The sequence below is a fragment of the Erinaceus europaeus genome, chromosome 7, assembly GCF_950295315.1.
Source record: "Erinaceus europaeus chromosome 7, mEriEur2.1, whole genome shotgun sequence".
Classification (NCBI taxonomy): Eukaryota; Metazoa; Chordata; class Mammalia; order Eulipotyphla; family Erinaceidae; genus Erinaceus; species Erinaceus europaeus.
In genome coordinates this window covers 27,890,572-27,907,428 of record NC_080168.1, presented here as the reverse complement: position 1 = coordinate 27,907,428, position 16,857 = coordinate 27,890,572, and the positions used below count along the sequence as shown (strand labels likewise).

The 16,857-nt window shown below is 39.4% G+C and overlaps 1 protein-coding gene across 4 annotated transcripts in view; it reads left to right on the top strand.

The window, feature by feature from the left end:
* The window catches only part of ADAM23 (ADAM metallopeptidase domain 23), a 215,902-nt gene that overhangs the window by 30,570 nt on the left and 168,475 nt on the right, over positions 1-16,857 (top strand). The window lies entirely within an intron of this gene.

Here is a 16,857-nt window from a genome sequence, read left to right as displayed (position 1 = left end):
AACAGAATGCATACAGATGTATTCTCCATTTGTTGCTGCTTAAATTATAGTTGTTTTCTTTTGACTCACCAAATGACATTTCAAAAGATAATAAGCTGCCACTCTGGGAGGAGGAAAAAGGCAACATTAAGCACCTTTTTAAAAGATTAATATTTGTACTGCTGCAATATTTCTTCTGTCACTTTTTTTTTTTTGCCTGTAGGGTTATCACTGTGGCTCAGTGCCTACACTACGAATCTACTGCTCCTGGAGACTATGTTTTCTCTTTGTTGTTGCCCTTGTTGTTTATCATTGTTGTTGTTGTTGTTATTATTGATCCTATTGCTGTCATTGTTGTTGGATAGGACAGAGAGAATTGAGAGAGTAGGGGAAGACAAAGAGGGGGAAAGATAGACACCTGTAGACCTGCTTTACCGCTTGTGAGGTGACCCCCCTGTAGGTGGGGAGCCAGGGCTCAAACCAGGATCCTTAAGCCAGTCCTTGCATTTTGCGCCATGTGTGCTTAACCTGCTGCATTACCACCGGGCCCCCTCACTTTTTTTTTTTTTAATGTACATGTGAGCTCATTAGCAGATTTAAACTTGTAGTTTAAATGAGGATGGGTGTGGGGGTGTGTGATTCCTCTGGGTATAATTGTTTTCCAGGTAAATATTTGTTAAATAAATACTTTTTTTGTTGTCTTTATTTATTTATTGGATAGAGACAGAAATCAAGAGGAAGGGGGTGGTAGAGAGGAAGAGAGACAGAGAGACACCTGCAATACTGCTTCACCACTTGGGAAAGCTTTCCCCCTGCAGGAGGGGACCAGGGGTTTGAACCTGTGTCCTTGAGCACTGTAACACATTCGCTCAACCAGGTGTGCCACTACCTGACCCCCACTTAAGTATTTTTTATTCGAATATAATTGTCATACATACACCACAGTGATTTGGCATGTGTATATACTGTGAAACAGTTATGAAAATAATTCTGTTTATCATCTTCTCTTAGCAGTTTTCAAATTTGGTTTTATATTTATTTACTGGATAGAGATGGCCAGAAATTGAGAGAGAAAGGGAAGATAGAGAGGGAGAGAGACAGAAAGACACCTGCCACCCTACGTCACCACTTGCAAAGCTTTCCCCCTGCAGGTGGGGACTGGGGGCTCGAACCTGGGTCCTTGAACATTGTAACGTGCATTCAACCAGGTGTGACACCACCTGGCCTGCAGCTTTCAATTTTGCAATGCCATACCTAGCATTGATGATGATTTCTAATACATCATGGTGACCTATTTATTATAATTGGAAATCTGCACTTCTTAATCTCCTACACTAACTTTGCCTACCCAGCAACCTCGTAGCCAGCCCTCTGGTAACCATTAGCTTATTTTCTGCTCTGTGATTTTAGTTTATTTTGTTTTGATTTTTTAAAATTTTATTTATAAAAAGGAAACACTGACAAAGCCATAGGATAAGAGAGGTACAACTCCACACAATTACCACAACCAGAACCCCGTATCCCATCCCCCTCCCCTGATAGCTTTCCTATTCTTTATCCCTCTGGGAGCATGGACCCAGGGTCATTATGGGGTGCAGAAGATGGGAGGTCTGGATTTTGTAATTGCTTCCCCACTGAACATGGGCATTGACAGGTCGATCCATCCTCCCAGCCTGTCTCTCTCTTTCCCTAGTGGGGTGGGGTTCTGGGCTCCAGGACATATTGGTGGGGCTGTCAGTCTAGGAAAGTCTAGTTGGCAACATGTTAGCATCTGGAACCTGGCAGCTGAAAAGAGAGTTAACATATAAAGCCAAACAAATTGTTGATTAATCATGAACCTAAAGGCTGGAATAGTGCAGATGAAGAGTTGAGGGGAGGGGTCTCCATTGAAACCATCCTGTATCTGTCTTGGCTGACTTATTTCACGTAACTTCCAGGTTACAAGGTTGCATAATACTCCTTATCAGAAATGGAAAGGCGACTTTTCTCATGACTGAAGAGTACCCCATTGCATGTATGTGTATATTCACATGCGTACATAAATGTGCACTATAGAGATGTAGTGTATATACATATGTGTATTTGCCACATCTTTATCCATCTCTTGATAGACATCTAGATTGTTTCTATATCGTAGGTATTGCAAATAATGCTATAGTGAGCATAGGGGTACATGTATGTCTGGTTTGAATTTTTGTTCTTGTTGCATATATCTAAACATGGAATTGTTAGATCATATGGTAATTAAATTAAAAAAATAATACAGTGCTATGGAATGAATACAAAACCTTGCACATGTGTAACAGTGCTGAGCTACCTCTCCGGACCATTTTTTCAATTCTATGTCTGAGGAGGTGAAATGATGGCGGAACATTGCTCTACCTTCCATGGAATCCTCTGGTGCTATCCACAATGCCCCTATCTGGTACCAGGGATCAAACCCGGGGCCTGCCTGAAGTGTTGAAACTTCTCTGATGATAAAATAAATACATTAATAAAGAAGATGAGAATCATTAACTTTTCCTTTAACACAGGTGTTGTCTTTGCATGAATCTTGCACTCTGAGGCAATAATCTCCATGTTTTGCTACCTTGATTCACTATTCGATACTAAGCAACACACTTAGAATGAACAGAAATGGAAGGAAGGCAGAAAGAAAAGAGTTTGCTTAAGTATTAGTTTAAATGACTCTTCTTTTTTGGCCAGATTAAATTTATTACAGTCTTCCATTTCTGGAAAGATGCTCTGTTGTAGAAGTAGTTCCTTCTTTTGGACTATTTATCAAATATTAATAGCATTGCACTTTCTGTAGTCATGATTAATTAAACATTACCCTGAGGTAGTTATTTTCCTGTTTCAGGTTTAAAAAGCCACCTGAAATAACTATACCTGAAGTAGAATAGAATTGTGAAAAATTCTTTCTTTCTCATCCTTTGGCACTGTTAAAATAGAAATATTGTGGTTAAAAATATTAAGGGAAAACAGTCTCTTTCCTGTCATTTTCTAGCTTAAGATTCAGCCCAAGGAACAGATGTAGGAATGAAGACATTTATACAGTGTTCTGGAGTCTTTTATTTCTAGGTTGCACAATATAAACTTTCATTATTAAATTGCAAGATACTTTGAGAAGCCAACGTAATTTAGTTGGATGTGGGGGACCAGGCAGTGGTGCACCTGGTTAAGCACACACACCACAGCGTGCAAGGACCCAGGTTCAAGCCCCTAGTCTCCACCTGCAGGGGGAAAGCTTCGTAAGTGGTAAAGCAGGGTTGCAGGTGTCTGTCTATCTCTCTTCCTCTCTATCTCCCCACTCCCCTCTCAATTCCTCTCTGTCTCTGTCTATCCAATAATAAATAAGTAAATGGTTTAAAAAATTTAGTTGGATGTGGAATAAATCTTGTTTTCTGTGACTTAAGATAGGGCTCAAAGATGGGAGATGAGGTTTATAGATTAAAATCAGTAGTTGTAAACCTTTAAAAATCCTTCCAGTGAAGTATATGGCATGGTATACATAAAACAGTGGCAGCTCTGAAATACTAGAAGCAGGTAAATAGTGCCATGAGTAGAAGATTGAGTGGTGGGATACAGAACTCTGGTGGTGGGAACTGTACCCCTCTTATCCTATGGTCTTGTCAGTGTTTCCATTTTATAAATAAATAAATTAAAAAAAAGAATATTGAATGGACTTTGAGGAAATCCAATATAAGCATTGCATTGTTAGAAATGTCCCAGTACGTTCTTATATGTAAGCTGTGTGGTTTTTCTGAGAACAATTTCATTTGTTGATACTTCTTTGTAAGTTTAATACATGGTCTAAGGCATGAAAAGATGCTCTTGGACTTGTGTATACATACACATATCTCCATATTCCATGAAGCTCTACTTGCATTGGCTTTATTGTTGTCATGGAGCTGGGGAATCAAACTCAGGGCTTCACACATGTTAAGCAGGTTAGGCGCTCTGCTGCTGAGCCATTTCCTTGGACCCATGGAACTCAAATATTTTAAAAGGACTTTTAGAGTGCATGACATAGCTCTGAGATTCCAAAGTGACAATTAATTAGTTAGTTGTTGCTGGTGCTTCACTGTTCCATGCTAATTTTTTTCTTAGATATATTGAGAGATGAGATGATGAGAGAGAGAGAGAGAGAGAGAGAGAGAGAGAGAGGGAATGAATAGCACTCACACCACAGCTCCCAAATTTCCCCTAGTGAGGTCTGTTCTAGGCTCAATCCTGGATCATACACATGGGAAAATGACAATTTTTTGTTGTTTTAAAATTCAACGAGTGGGTTGTATTATACTGACGCCTACAATTTCTCCTCATTCTTACCCCCAGTTGTCTTAACTTTCTCATTCAAACCCGTTGTATTTCATGTAGTATATTATATGCTGAATTATGTTCTCACTAGGTGTATTGATGGAATATTTTCTGTAACCCCATGTTCATTCATTCGTTCATTCATTCATTCTTCATTCATTCATTCATATACATAGGCATTCACTTACTCATTAATTACTTTATTTTTTTGCCTTCAGGGTTATCGCTGGGGCTCGGTGCCTCCACCACAAATCCAATGCTTCTGGAGGCCATTTTCCCCCCATTTTGTTGCCCTTGTTGTTGTTATTGCCATTGTTGCCCTTGATGTTGTTGTTGGTTAGGACAGAGAGAAATGGAGAGAGGAGGGGAAGACAGAGGAGGAGAGAAAGACACACACACCTGCAGACCTGCTTCATTGCTTGTGAAGTGACCCCCCCTCACTTGGGAAGTGACCCCCCCTGCAGGTGGGGAGCTGGGGGCTTGAACTGGGATCCTTATGCCAGTCCTTGCGCTTCACACCATGTGCGATTAATTACTTCTTTTTTAAAAAAATTATTTATCTATTCATGAGAAATATAGGAGGAGAGAGAAAGAACCAGATATCACTCTGGTACATGTGTTGCCAGGGATTGAACTCAGGACCTCGTGCTTGAGAGCCCAATGTTTTATCTACTGTGCCACCTCCTGGACCACACCATTAATTACTTCTTAATTGACTTAGCCACTCAGTAAACATTACTTAAAAGGTGTTATCTATATGTTTTAATCAAACTGCTGAATCTGCCTCTCCACTTGGATATATAATATGCTTATCACACTTAGTAATTTCCAAACACAAGTCCCAAATTTCCACTACCACCTTTCCCTCCTCTAGTGTTCCCCACCTTACTATGTTGTTTCATCCTTCTGGTTATTTAGGCCAAAAAAGGTTCCAGTGCTTTCCATATCTCCTTTATTTCAATCATCCCGGGTACCTGATGTGGAAGTAACTTCTTATTCATTGTGCTTTCACTGCCTTCTGTTTCTCCTCAACTCCTCAGTTACGACCTATGTACACTCATCGTCACTTCCTGCCTAGATCAGTGTGGTGACCCAGCACCTTAACACTACCCCCTCCTGTCTTCCTTGGCTACATAGTATCTCCACTGCTCTTTTTCTTTGATAGAGGGCGAGGACAGAGAGAGATAGAGAGACAGAGAGATACCTGCAGTACTACTCCACTGCTCCTAAAGCTTCACCCCTGTAAGCCGGAACCTGGGGCATGAATACAACTCCTCACATACAGCAACAAATATATTCTCCTGGCTGTGCCACCCCCTGGCCCCCGAAGACAGAATTCTTTTTTTTTTTTTTAACTTTTTAATTTTTCCCCTTCTGCTGCCCTTTTTTTTTAATCGCCATTGTTGTTGTTGTTGTTATTATTGTTGTTGTTGTCATTGTTGGATAGGACAGAGAGAAATGGAGAGAGGAGGGGAAGACAGAGAGGGGGAGTGAAAGATAGACACCTGGAAGACCTGCTTCACTGCCTGTGATAGGATCCCTCCACTGCAGGTGGGGAGCTGGGGGCTGGAACCAGGATCCTTAAGCCGGTCCTTGCGCTTTGCACCATGTGTGCTTAACCCCCTGCCCCACCACCGGGCTCCCCTGAAGGCAGGATTCTTACAAGGCCCCAAATGATCTTTTCAGCTGATCTTCCTTTGTTTCATTGTGTTTATTTTCTGTGGCACTTCCTTTGACACATTCAACTTGGATTGGATTAGTTTTACAACTACTCTTTAACCTACCAAATAGGTGTCTGCTTTAAGGCTTTTTACAACTGCCTGCTCTCTCTACTTGAAATTCTCTTTCCCCAGATTTCCACATGGTTTTTCATTCATTAAGTTACCTTTCTTTCTTTTCTCTCTCTATTCTTATTTTTTTTCAAATATCACCTATGCAAAGGATCTTTGTCCACTCTATTTAAGTGCTACCTCTCCATACTATGCCATTCTCTCACCTTCTTTGCCTCACTTCTGCTTTACTCATTGGTTTATTTTTGTGTATAGCACTTGTAGTTATCTGATTTGCACTAGATTATTTATTTAATGTTAATATAAAAACTGTGTGACTAGAGGTTGAGCAGTTGGCAGTTTGAAGAGTTCTAGGGAGGGCTGGGTGGTGGTTTACCAGTTAAGTGCACATCTTACCAAGTGCAAGGACCTGGATTTGAGGCCACTGCTTCCCACCTGCAGGGGGTCTGCTTCTCTCTGTCTACCTCCCCATCCTCTGAATGTCTTTCTGTCATATATAGTAAAAAATATATATATATTAGAAAAAAAAAGAACTCTAGGGAAGTTGAAAAAAAAAAGAGGTCATGTTACATACTCTTAGCTTTTCCACAGCCATCTAGCTTTGGGTAAGGAGTACAGAGTGCGTATATATGTTTTGAGCAAAGTCATGCAATGGTACTGTCGTGAGCTTCTATTTCAAGAACAGGCCTTGATAGTGTTAAGAAGTCTGATGACACATGCCTATTTGCACAAATGGACTATCTATATTTGGCCTGACCACCTTGTTTGATGCTACTCTTTCCAACCACAAAGGCAGAGTTCCATAGTTGTAAGTGAAGTTAGAGATCAGGGCAAAGGTCAAGGTCAGACACAGTTGAGGACTAGAAAGCAAAAAACTCTAACCTGTCGGGAAATTGTGAGGAGCCTCACAAAGCACCCTGCATTTTTCTGCCTCCAGGAGCCTGGCATTCCTTAAAACATTAAGCCAGCTCTCCCTGCTCCACCCTGCATTCCTGATGCTATGGCCTATCTACATAATCATTGTTTTGCCTGAAAGATCCCCATCCCTTCCATTCCTTTGATCTATCTTCTTTCTACCCTCAAGACCCTCCCTGCCTGCAGGATAGTATTAGTGCTACCACTTAAAACCCTTGCAATAGTTGCTAAGGAAGTTCCTACCTTTCCAGCCCCTTTTGCCTTTCTCTGCCCCTTTCCTAGCCATTTCCATTTCCGACTTGCCACTTCTGGGTCTGCGCTTTTAAAAGCCTTGGATCTCTGATCAATAAAGAATTGCATTGGCTCGTTGCCTTGAACTTGCTTCATGAGTCATCTCTGTCATGTTGCTGAGTGAGTAGCAGCCCAGGCTGGCTCTGGTCATGTTCTCTCCAACCCAGAGAGTATGCACCCGGGAAGAGGCACCCCCACGCTAGCCCAGCACTAACCCATTACTATCAACAGAGCTGGGTCTTTGTAGACAAGAGAATCCATCCTGGAGCCAGGCAGCAGTGCACTTGGTCGAGCATATATGTTAAAGTACATAAGTACCCAGTTTCAAGTCCCCACTTAACAGGTGGGAAGTTTCATGGAAAGTGAAACCATGGTGCAGATGTCTCTCTTTTTCTCTCCATCTTTATATCCTTCTCTTCTAGATTTCTGTCTCTACCCAGTAAACAAGTAAAGTATTAAAACAAAACAAACCAAACCAAATCAAACAAACCCTCCAACCCCAAAACACACAGCTTTGTAACACTTACCTTGGAAAGGGGAGTCAGAGATAGCAGTGACCTCTGAGAAATATCATTGTCAGATATCTGTGTTTTTATGATCAGGTTATAAAGGACATGAAAATTTCCTTCAAGCAGAAGTAACAGCCTTGATTTAGAGAACCTAACAAAAATCAGATCTAGGCAAGAACAGCCTGAGATGTACGAAAGAGGACCAACGGAATCAAAGCATTTCACTTGAAAAGAGATCTGACTAAATACGTCAGCTTAGGATCCCTTGGTTGGCCCACACCTATGGGCATCTTTGATAAGGGGGCCCAAAGTATTAAATGGAGGAAGGAGGCTCTCTTCAATAAATAGTGCTGGGAAAACTGGGTTGAAACATGAAGAAGAATGAAACTGAACCACCTTATCTCACTGGAAACAAAAATCAACTCCAAATGGATCAAGGACCTTGATGTTAGACCAGAAACTATCAAATACTTAGAGGAAAACATTGGTGGAACATTTTCCCACCTAAATCCAATTGCAAGATCAAGGACATCTTTGATGATACAAACCCAGTTGCAAGGAAGACTAAAGCAGAAAAAAATCAATGGGACTACATCAAATTGAAAAGCTTCTGCACAGCCAAAGAAACTGTCACACAAACAGGAGACCCCTCACAGAATGGGAGATCTTCACATGCCATATATCAGACAAGAGGCTAATCACCAAAATATATAAAGAGCTCAGCAAATTTAGCAACAAAAAAGCAAATGACCCTATCCAAAAATGGGCAGAGGATATGAACAGAACATTCACTACACAAGAGATCCAAATGGCTAACAAACACATGAAAAATTGCTCCAGGTCGCTGATTGTCAGAAATGCAAATAAAGACAACACTGAGATACCACCTCACCCCTGTGAGAATGGCATTCATCAAAAAGGACAGCAGCAACAAATGCTGGAGAGGCTGTGGGGACAGAAAAACCTTTCTGCACTGCTGGTGGGGATGTAAACTGGTCCAGCCTCTGTGGCAAGCAGTCCAGAGAACTCTCACAAGGCTAGACATGGATCTTCCATATGACCCAGTAATTCCTCTCTTGGGGATATAGTTGGACTCCATAACATCCAATCAAAAAGATATGTGTACACCTATGTTCATAGCAGCACAATTAATAATAGCTAAAACCTGGAAGCAACCCAGGTGCCCAACAACAGATGAGTGGCTGAGAAGGATCCCTTGGTTGGATGTCTTTGATGGTTTCTTAATGAGGGAGATCTGGGAATTAATATTTGAATTTGCTTTACATCATGTATGGTTTGTTGGATACAGCAGTGCTCAGTGAACTATGAGATTACTATGTCATAATTCTCATTATGTATTTCCGACTCAGTTCTTAGCTAATCCTTATGTATTCATCATAAGGACTTATGTTACAGTACCTTTATTTTTTTTCTAGATAAAAATGGAGATTACTTTGGTTTCAGTATCCTAAAGATCAGAGTGGAAAAATCAGGAAAAGAGAAAAAACTTCGTAGAGTTTGGAGACTTTTTTTTCCCCCTTTGATGATAGTATTAACCTTATATAAGCAAATTAAAGAAAAAAAAGTTGTGTAATATGTCACAGACATTAAGCACAGAGCTTAGTGTTTCTGCTTTCCAAAATATTTTTTTATTCTTTCATTTAAATTATTTAGTGGGTGTTCAATAATTTTGTCTAGAAAGACAAAATATGTTCTCTGTGACAAAAGTATTCATAGAGAGAGAGAAGCTTTCTTTTGAATTGTGCAGTCTGGTAATGTAGGGATTGGGAGAGAAAAAAGCACAAGGTGAATCACCTCAGCTAGCAGATTAATGCATCAAATTAAATGTTACTATTCAGAAAGGCAGCAGAGAGAAAGTGCTTCCATGGTAACTGTTGTCATAGTTGTATTTTACTGTTCTTTTGGAAAGTATATGAAAGCTAAATGATATAACTGTACTGACACTTGTAATACTTTACCCATTTTCAGACAGCCAGAACTTTCAGTGCTTATGGTTTCACCTCTCCTGGGTTTAATATCCAGTAAACACTAATCCCTAAAGGTAGCTATAGAGAAGGATTTTATGTACCTATCCAAACACGTGTTGTCAGACAAACTCTGTTATTACAGTGTAATCCTGGGTTGCTTAATGATCACTAAGGACAATTTTTTTTTTTTTTTTTGCCTCCAGGGTTTATCACTGGGGCTTGGTGCAAGCACTACGAATTCACTGCTTCTGGCGGCCATTTTCCCCATTTTATTCAAGAGGACAAATGAGAAATTGAGAGAGGAGGGGGAGATAGAGAGAGATAGACACCTGCAGATCCGCTTCAGTGCTTGTGAAGTGTACCCCCTGCAGGTGAGGATCTGGGGGCTCCAACCCAGATTCTTGCGCGGGTCCTTGCATTGGGCTTGTACTAGGTGCACTTGACCAGGTGTGCCAGTGACCAGCCCCCCTAAGGAAAATCTCAGTGTGGCCCTGTAAGACTGAAAAGATCATCCATCCTCTGCAGTATTATATGTAACTTTTCTTCACTGACTAGCATTAAAGAATTAGAAAAAAAATTTTTTTTTATTGCATCGAACTCAGTGCTAATTAGCTGTACTTTATCAACCAGAATTGTCAGTCTGTCTTCCGTGTTCTTTTGTCTTTATCAAGCTTTAAAAGTACAAAGAGAGACAGGCTAGGTGTATGGATTGACCAACGCCCACATTCAGTGGGGAAGCAATTACAGAAGCCAGGCCTTCCACCTTCTGCACCCCATAATGACTCTGGGTCCATACTCCTACGGGGGTAAAGAATAGGAAAGCTATCAGGGGAGGGGATGGGCTACGGAGCTCTGATGGTGGAAGTTGTGCCCCTCTTATCCTATGGTCTTGCCAGTGTTTCTATTTTTATAAATAAACTAAAAGAAAATATAGAAATAAAAAAAGTGCTCTTTCTCTTCTGCATCCTGACCTGGAGAAGGGCTAGTGGGCATAGCGGGAGGCGGCCATTTTGCTAGCTCCACGTGGCCTAAACCAGCTGTGCCCACACCCAACTCTGTGGTGTAGGTGTGAGTAAAGATTTGGGTTCCTGCTCAAAAAAAAGAAAGAAAAAAAGCATCTTAAACTGATGGTAGATAATGATGGTAGATAATACAAAGGAGAATGATGAAACTAGATTCTTTTTAGATTTATTTTGTATTTGGTTTATTTGCAAAAGAACTTCTATAAAATATTTGGTCAAAAGTTAAAAATCAACACATTATCTTCCTTTTTTTTTTTTTTTAATTCCTGTATGAGTGGATAAGTGAGTGTTGACTAGATTTCCTTCATGGTAGAAGTTATAGCTTCCTTAACCAAGTTGACACAAAGACGGTCAGACAAGGTCTTCCTTTCTTGGAGAGATGCTGATCTGTCTGTGACTTTACAGCAGAGTGTGCTTTCTTGATAGTTTAGTCTTGTTTTTGCAATATGCTTCAAAGACTAGGACTTCAGCTTCCTAGTTTAAGATGACAAAATAGATTAACAAAATACATTAGCATTTTTTGATGTGTAGATGATTCTACAACTTACTGATTTCATGAAATGCTTTGTTTTATAATAAGCTGTCATATTTTCATTCTCACCATAATACAAACTGTAGTTTAATGTTCCACAGTAGAAGGTAATATTCTTTTTTCTTTGACAGCATGCTTAAGTTTCTGTTTATTAGTGATCATTTGGAACTGCTCTGAAATTGCATTCTGTTGAGTCAATATTAGAGTTATCTGAAGTATGCCTTTAGATGCTGAGGAAGATTTCCCCATAAATCTTTCTTAGCTCTTTTAGCCCCCAGTATTCTCTTTTTAAAAAATTTATATTATTTTATTTATTTATTTATTTATTTTTAATTTCTTTATTGGGAGATTTGCATAGCATTTCCCAGTTTTCCACATAACAATTCAACCCCCATTAGGTCCTCCTCTGCTATCATGTCCCAGGACCTGAACCCTCCCCCCACCCCAGAGTCTTTTACTTTGGTGCAATACACCAACTCCAGTCCAAGTTCTGCTTAGTGTTTTCTCTTCTGATCTTGTTTTTCAACTTCTGTCTATGAATGAGAACATCCCATATTCATCCTTCTCTTTCTGACTTAGCTCACTTAACATGATTCCTTCAAGCTCTATCCAAGATGGGGTGAAAAAGGTAAATTTACCATTTTAAATATCTGAGTAGTATTCTATTGTGTATATAGACCACAACTTACTCAGCCACTCATCTATTGTTGGACACCTGGATTGCTTCCGGGTTTTGGCTATTATAGATTGTGCTGCTATGAACATAGGTATACACAGATCAGTCCTCAGCATTCTTGCTTCTCAAATTCAAATACACTTGTTACTCAGATTTGAAAGTTAGTAATTCATTATGTTTCAGAAGTATGTAACATCATTCAAAGTGATATGTGGGGCAGGCAGTATGCAGTGGGGTAAGCACACATGGCTCGAAGCGCAAGGACCAACGTAGGGATCCCAGTTTGAGCCCCTAGCTGCCCACCTGCATGGGAGTCGCTTCACAGGTGGTGAAGCAGGTCTGCAGGTGTCTGTCTTTCTCTCCCCTTGTCTGTCTTCCCCTCTTCTCTCGATTTCTCTCTGTCCTATCCAACAACAATGACAGCAATTACAATAACAATCAGAACCACCACAATAATAATAACAACAACAAGGGCAACAAGGGTAACAAAAATGGGTGGAAAATGGCCGCCAGGAGCATTGGATTTTTAGTGCAGGCATTGAGTCCCAGTGATAACCCTGGAGGCAATAAATAAATAAATATAGAAAAAGTGATATGCATTCTTTTTATTTAGTTGAGGCATTGTATTTCCCATTCTCCTCCTCTTCCTCCTTCTCCTCCTTCATTTTAATCAGACACTATGAAACTCTCCTTCATGGTGGTGCTGGGGACTGGATATGGGATTTACCTGGGAGCCTCAGGCTTGAAAAAAAGTATTGCATTCTGACTCTTGTAGTTTCTCATCTCATTTCTTTAACTAAAATTTAAGCTTTTTGATATATGTACTGTTTCTTCTATATCGTTAGGACAGCCACATTAGCTCATACAGGTTGTTTACTGCAAATTTGTTAATGGATTAACCAATAATCCTGTGAATTGGAACATGCTAGAAAAAAGCAAGATGATATCCTTTCTCACGAGCTATCAGTTTAAATGCATCTTTGCTAGAAGGTTCAGCAAATTATCTTAATTTGCCAAATTACCTTCATGCAACATTTGCAGCTGTTTCACATCTCAGGAAGAAAATAATTCATTTTCTTTTAAAGATATGCCAACTTGAAAAAGGTCGAAGCATAGTATCTACTGGTAGTTAGCAATAAAAATGTAAACTCTATAGGTTTTCCGAGGTATAAGTGCACATTTGGACTCTATAGAAGATGACTAGCTAGATTGAGAATTTTGAGGTGTAATTGACTGACAACATTTTTGTTTGCTAACAGAAGGGTCTTTTTTTTCCCTTCTCCCTCCTCCTAATTTATTCTTGGGGTGGGGTGGTGGCACACGTGGTTGAGGACAACTGTTACAATGCACAGGGAACCGGATTCAAGCCCTGGTCCCCACCTGCAGGGGGAAAGCTTCACAAGCGGTGAAGTAATGCTGCAGGTGTCTCTCTGTCTCTCTCTTTCTCTCTCTCCCCTTGCTGTCAATTTCTGGCTGTTTATACCCAATAAATAAATACGTAAAGATAATAAAAAAGTTTTTTTTAAAGAATTTTTTAAACTATTGCGTACTTTCTATGTGAACAACCTTTTCTAAGAATTTTCTGTTATGTTACTTAATCATTTTTTGAACCCTATTACAAGCCATTTTTATACTTTAATGATAAAGAAATATTGAAGTTTGGAGCTTTAAGAAGTTTTGGCATAATTTGGTGGCACTTTTTCTCACTGGTTTGAAGCAAATACTTTATCTTTCTTCCTCTGATCTATGACCTTGTACAAAAACATTATTTAGCCTTTTGAACTTTTTTTTTCTTGCCTTTTATAAATATTTTTCTTTTACCAAAGGGTAATGACACTTTACTTAATGGGGTGCTGTATTATTCCAGATAGATGTGACCATACTTTGATATAACTGAAACACAAGATAGGAAATTATTATATTTTTTACATATTGGTCTTGATCACCAATGTGCAAAATTAGAATGAGGGATTAGAACCAGATTGTAATTAAAAATAGTTTAATTGTCATCAGTAATGGTTTTGGATTTTAAAATTGCTAAGTTATGTTCATATATTTGAATTTTTGTATTGTATAAATAAAGTTATACAAATTGAATCTTTATAGCTTTCTAAACTGTGGAATAGTCCCAGATCTGTTATCTGCAGAATAGTCTGTGTGATCTAAGACAAATAACTGTATTTTTCTCAAATATAATTCATTAAATTTGATAGTTTTTACTTTGAATTTAATTATTTTGGGTATCTGTACCTTTTGTTTGTATATGAAGAGAAAAACATGTATAATCAGGGACTAGGTGGTGGCGCACCTTGTTGAGTGCACGTTAGTGTACAAGGACCCAGGTTCAAGCCCCTGGTTTCCACCTGCAGGGGGAAAGCTTTGCAAGTGGTGAAGCAGGGCTGCAGGTGCCTCTCTTTCTCTCTCCCTCTCTGTCTTCCCTTCCCTCTCGATTTCTAGCTCTCTCCATCCAAAAAATAAATAAAGATAATAAAAAATAACATTATGTACAATCAGTTGACCTGGGACTTTCTGGGACTTGGTGTCTTCACTATAACTGTCACCATCCCTAGAGGCCATTTTTATTCTTTTTCTTTGACAGAGGGTAAGAGATAGATCTAAAGAGGGACGGATGGGCGGATAGATGGATGGACACACACACACACACACACACACACACACACACACGGCAGAGGAGGGAGGCAGAGAGAGAGAAACCTACAGGACTGCTTAGGATGTTTTCCTGGGTGCACCACCACTGGGCCCCCTGTGAAGCTTTCTTTGTTCAATAATACCAATCATTTAACAGGGCAGTAGTTTTCTAATGCGTTCTGATTAGTTGATTCTCCTTCCTCCTTTTTCTTTTTTCTCTGGAATCCAAATCTGTCTTCTCTGAAATACTGTACAATGCCTTGAATCTAAAAAGAAGATGATGTTAGAAATTCTGTGACTCCCCCCTTTATAAATATATTCTTCTCCTTCAGTTGCTGCTCTTCCTCTTCCTCCTCCTTTCATCGCCATCATCACCATCATCACAATCATCACCATCACAGCTGGGACCTCAGGCATGGTTGATTTCACTGCTTCCAGGTCAACTTTTCTTTTAGATAACACGAGAGACAGAGGAAGAGATGTCATGGTTACTGAAGCTCACCTTGGTGCCAGGACTCTCCTATGTGTGGTACTGGGATTCAAATCTGGGCTGCAGGTATTGGTAATTCACCTAGTGAATTATCGCTCAGCTCTTTCCACTAGATTTGAAGATGAAGGAGTTGAAATTCTTGAAGAGTATACTGAGAAATCAAGCGTAAGGTGAAACAATTAAGTCAGAGAACAAAAGGGAAGAAATTATGCCCTGAAAAGATTATGACCAGTGTATTATAAATGTATTATAAATATAAATGTGCACATTTTATATATCTGCACATGTGAAGCACATTTTAATGGATATAGAACAGGCAATATTAGTTTTTGCTGTGTGTCAGGTTCTGTGTCAAAAGAAAATGATAAAATACTTAGACAACAGCTGTTGCCATTCTTTAATGGTGGTAAATTTGAGCCCAGGGCTGTGCTCATTCTTGTTGTGAAATGTGCCCTTTAGCTATAAGTCCTACCAATGAAAGAAATAAATTAAGTAAATAATTGCGTGCAGTTGCACTAGTACTCGACTCTTTAGTCTTATTATTATTTTTTTTAAAAAACCTTTTATTCTTTACATTTCTCCCAGTAGAGAAGACAGCCTTAGTAATCTTCTTCCTACCTTGATTTTAATTTTTCTCTCTTGAGAGCCTCATTCCTGAACCCCATCCTTTGAGGAAACAGGGCTTGAATCATCTCCTTGGTGTTTGCTGAGGCTGTGTGGTTCCCTTCAGGATTCTGCACTCCATTTGCAAAGCATTTTCTTGTCATATTCGTATGCTTCTTTGGATAGGCTTTCTTTGTTATTTTAATACTCAAAAAAGTAAGCCTTAAGAAAAGGGAAATTTCTAAATCTCCCCTTGTATCCCCGATCATGTAAAGTTAGTGCTCAGAGGACAGTGTACATGTACTCGAATTCTTCAAGTTGCTCTCTTTTTACGATTTTAAATTCAGCCTCATATTGTTTCCTAAATTCTGAAAAAAAATTGTAAACTTTCTATTTCCTGTACTAGTTCCAATTATGTACACACACCTTACAGATTCTAGCAGAGTACTAAAAATATTGTTTGAATACCCACTGTATGTGTTTTTGCATGAAAACATATACATTCTAGAAATATCTACTTTTTACTTCCTTAATTAGTTTTTTCTTTTGTTTTTATACCTCATTAATGTTAACTGTTCTTGACCATAAATCACAAGAAAGCAACAGTTTCTTGTCAACTTGTATTATGTACCTTATGCTAGGCTAAATAAATATGACTATTTAAGCATGGTAAGATACAAGGCAAGTCATAGCTGAGGAACTTAACTTTAGAAAACACTATTTAGGAGGGCGGGGGAGATAGCATAATGGTTATGCAAACAGGTTTTCATGCCTGAGGCTCCTAAGTCCCAGGTTTAATACCCTGCACCACCATAAGCCAGAGCTGAGCACTGCTCTGGTGTTTCTCTCTGTGTCTGAAGCTCTCTCAAAAATAAAGAAAGAAAAAAAAAAAGAAAAAGAAAAAACACTGTTTAGGGGCTGAGTAATGGTGTACCTGGTTGATCACACATGTTAACAATGCTCCATGACCCAGGTTCAAGCCCCTGGTCCCCACCTGCAGGGGGAAAGCTTTGTGAGTGATGAAACAGGGCTACAGGTGTCTTTTTGTCTCTCTCCCTCTCTATCCTCCCCTTTCCTCTTGATTTTTGTCTGT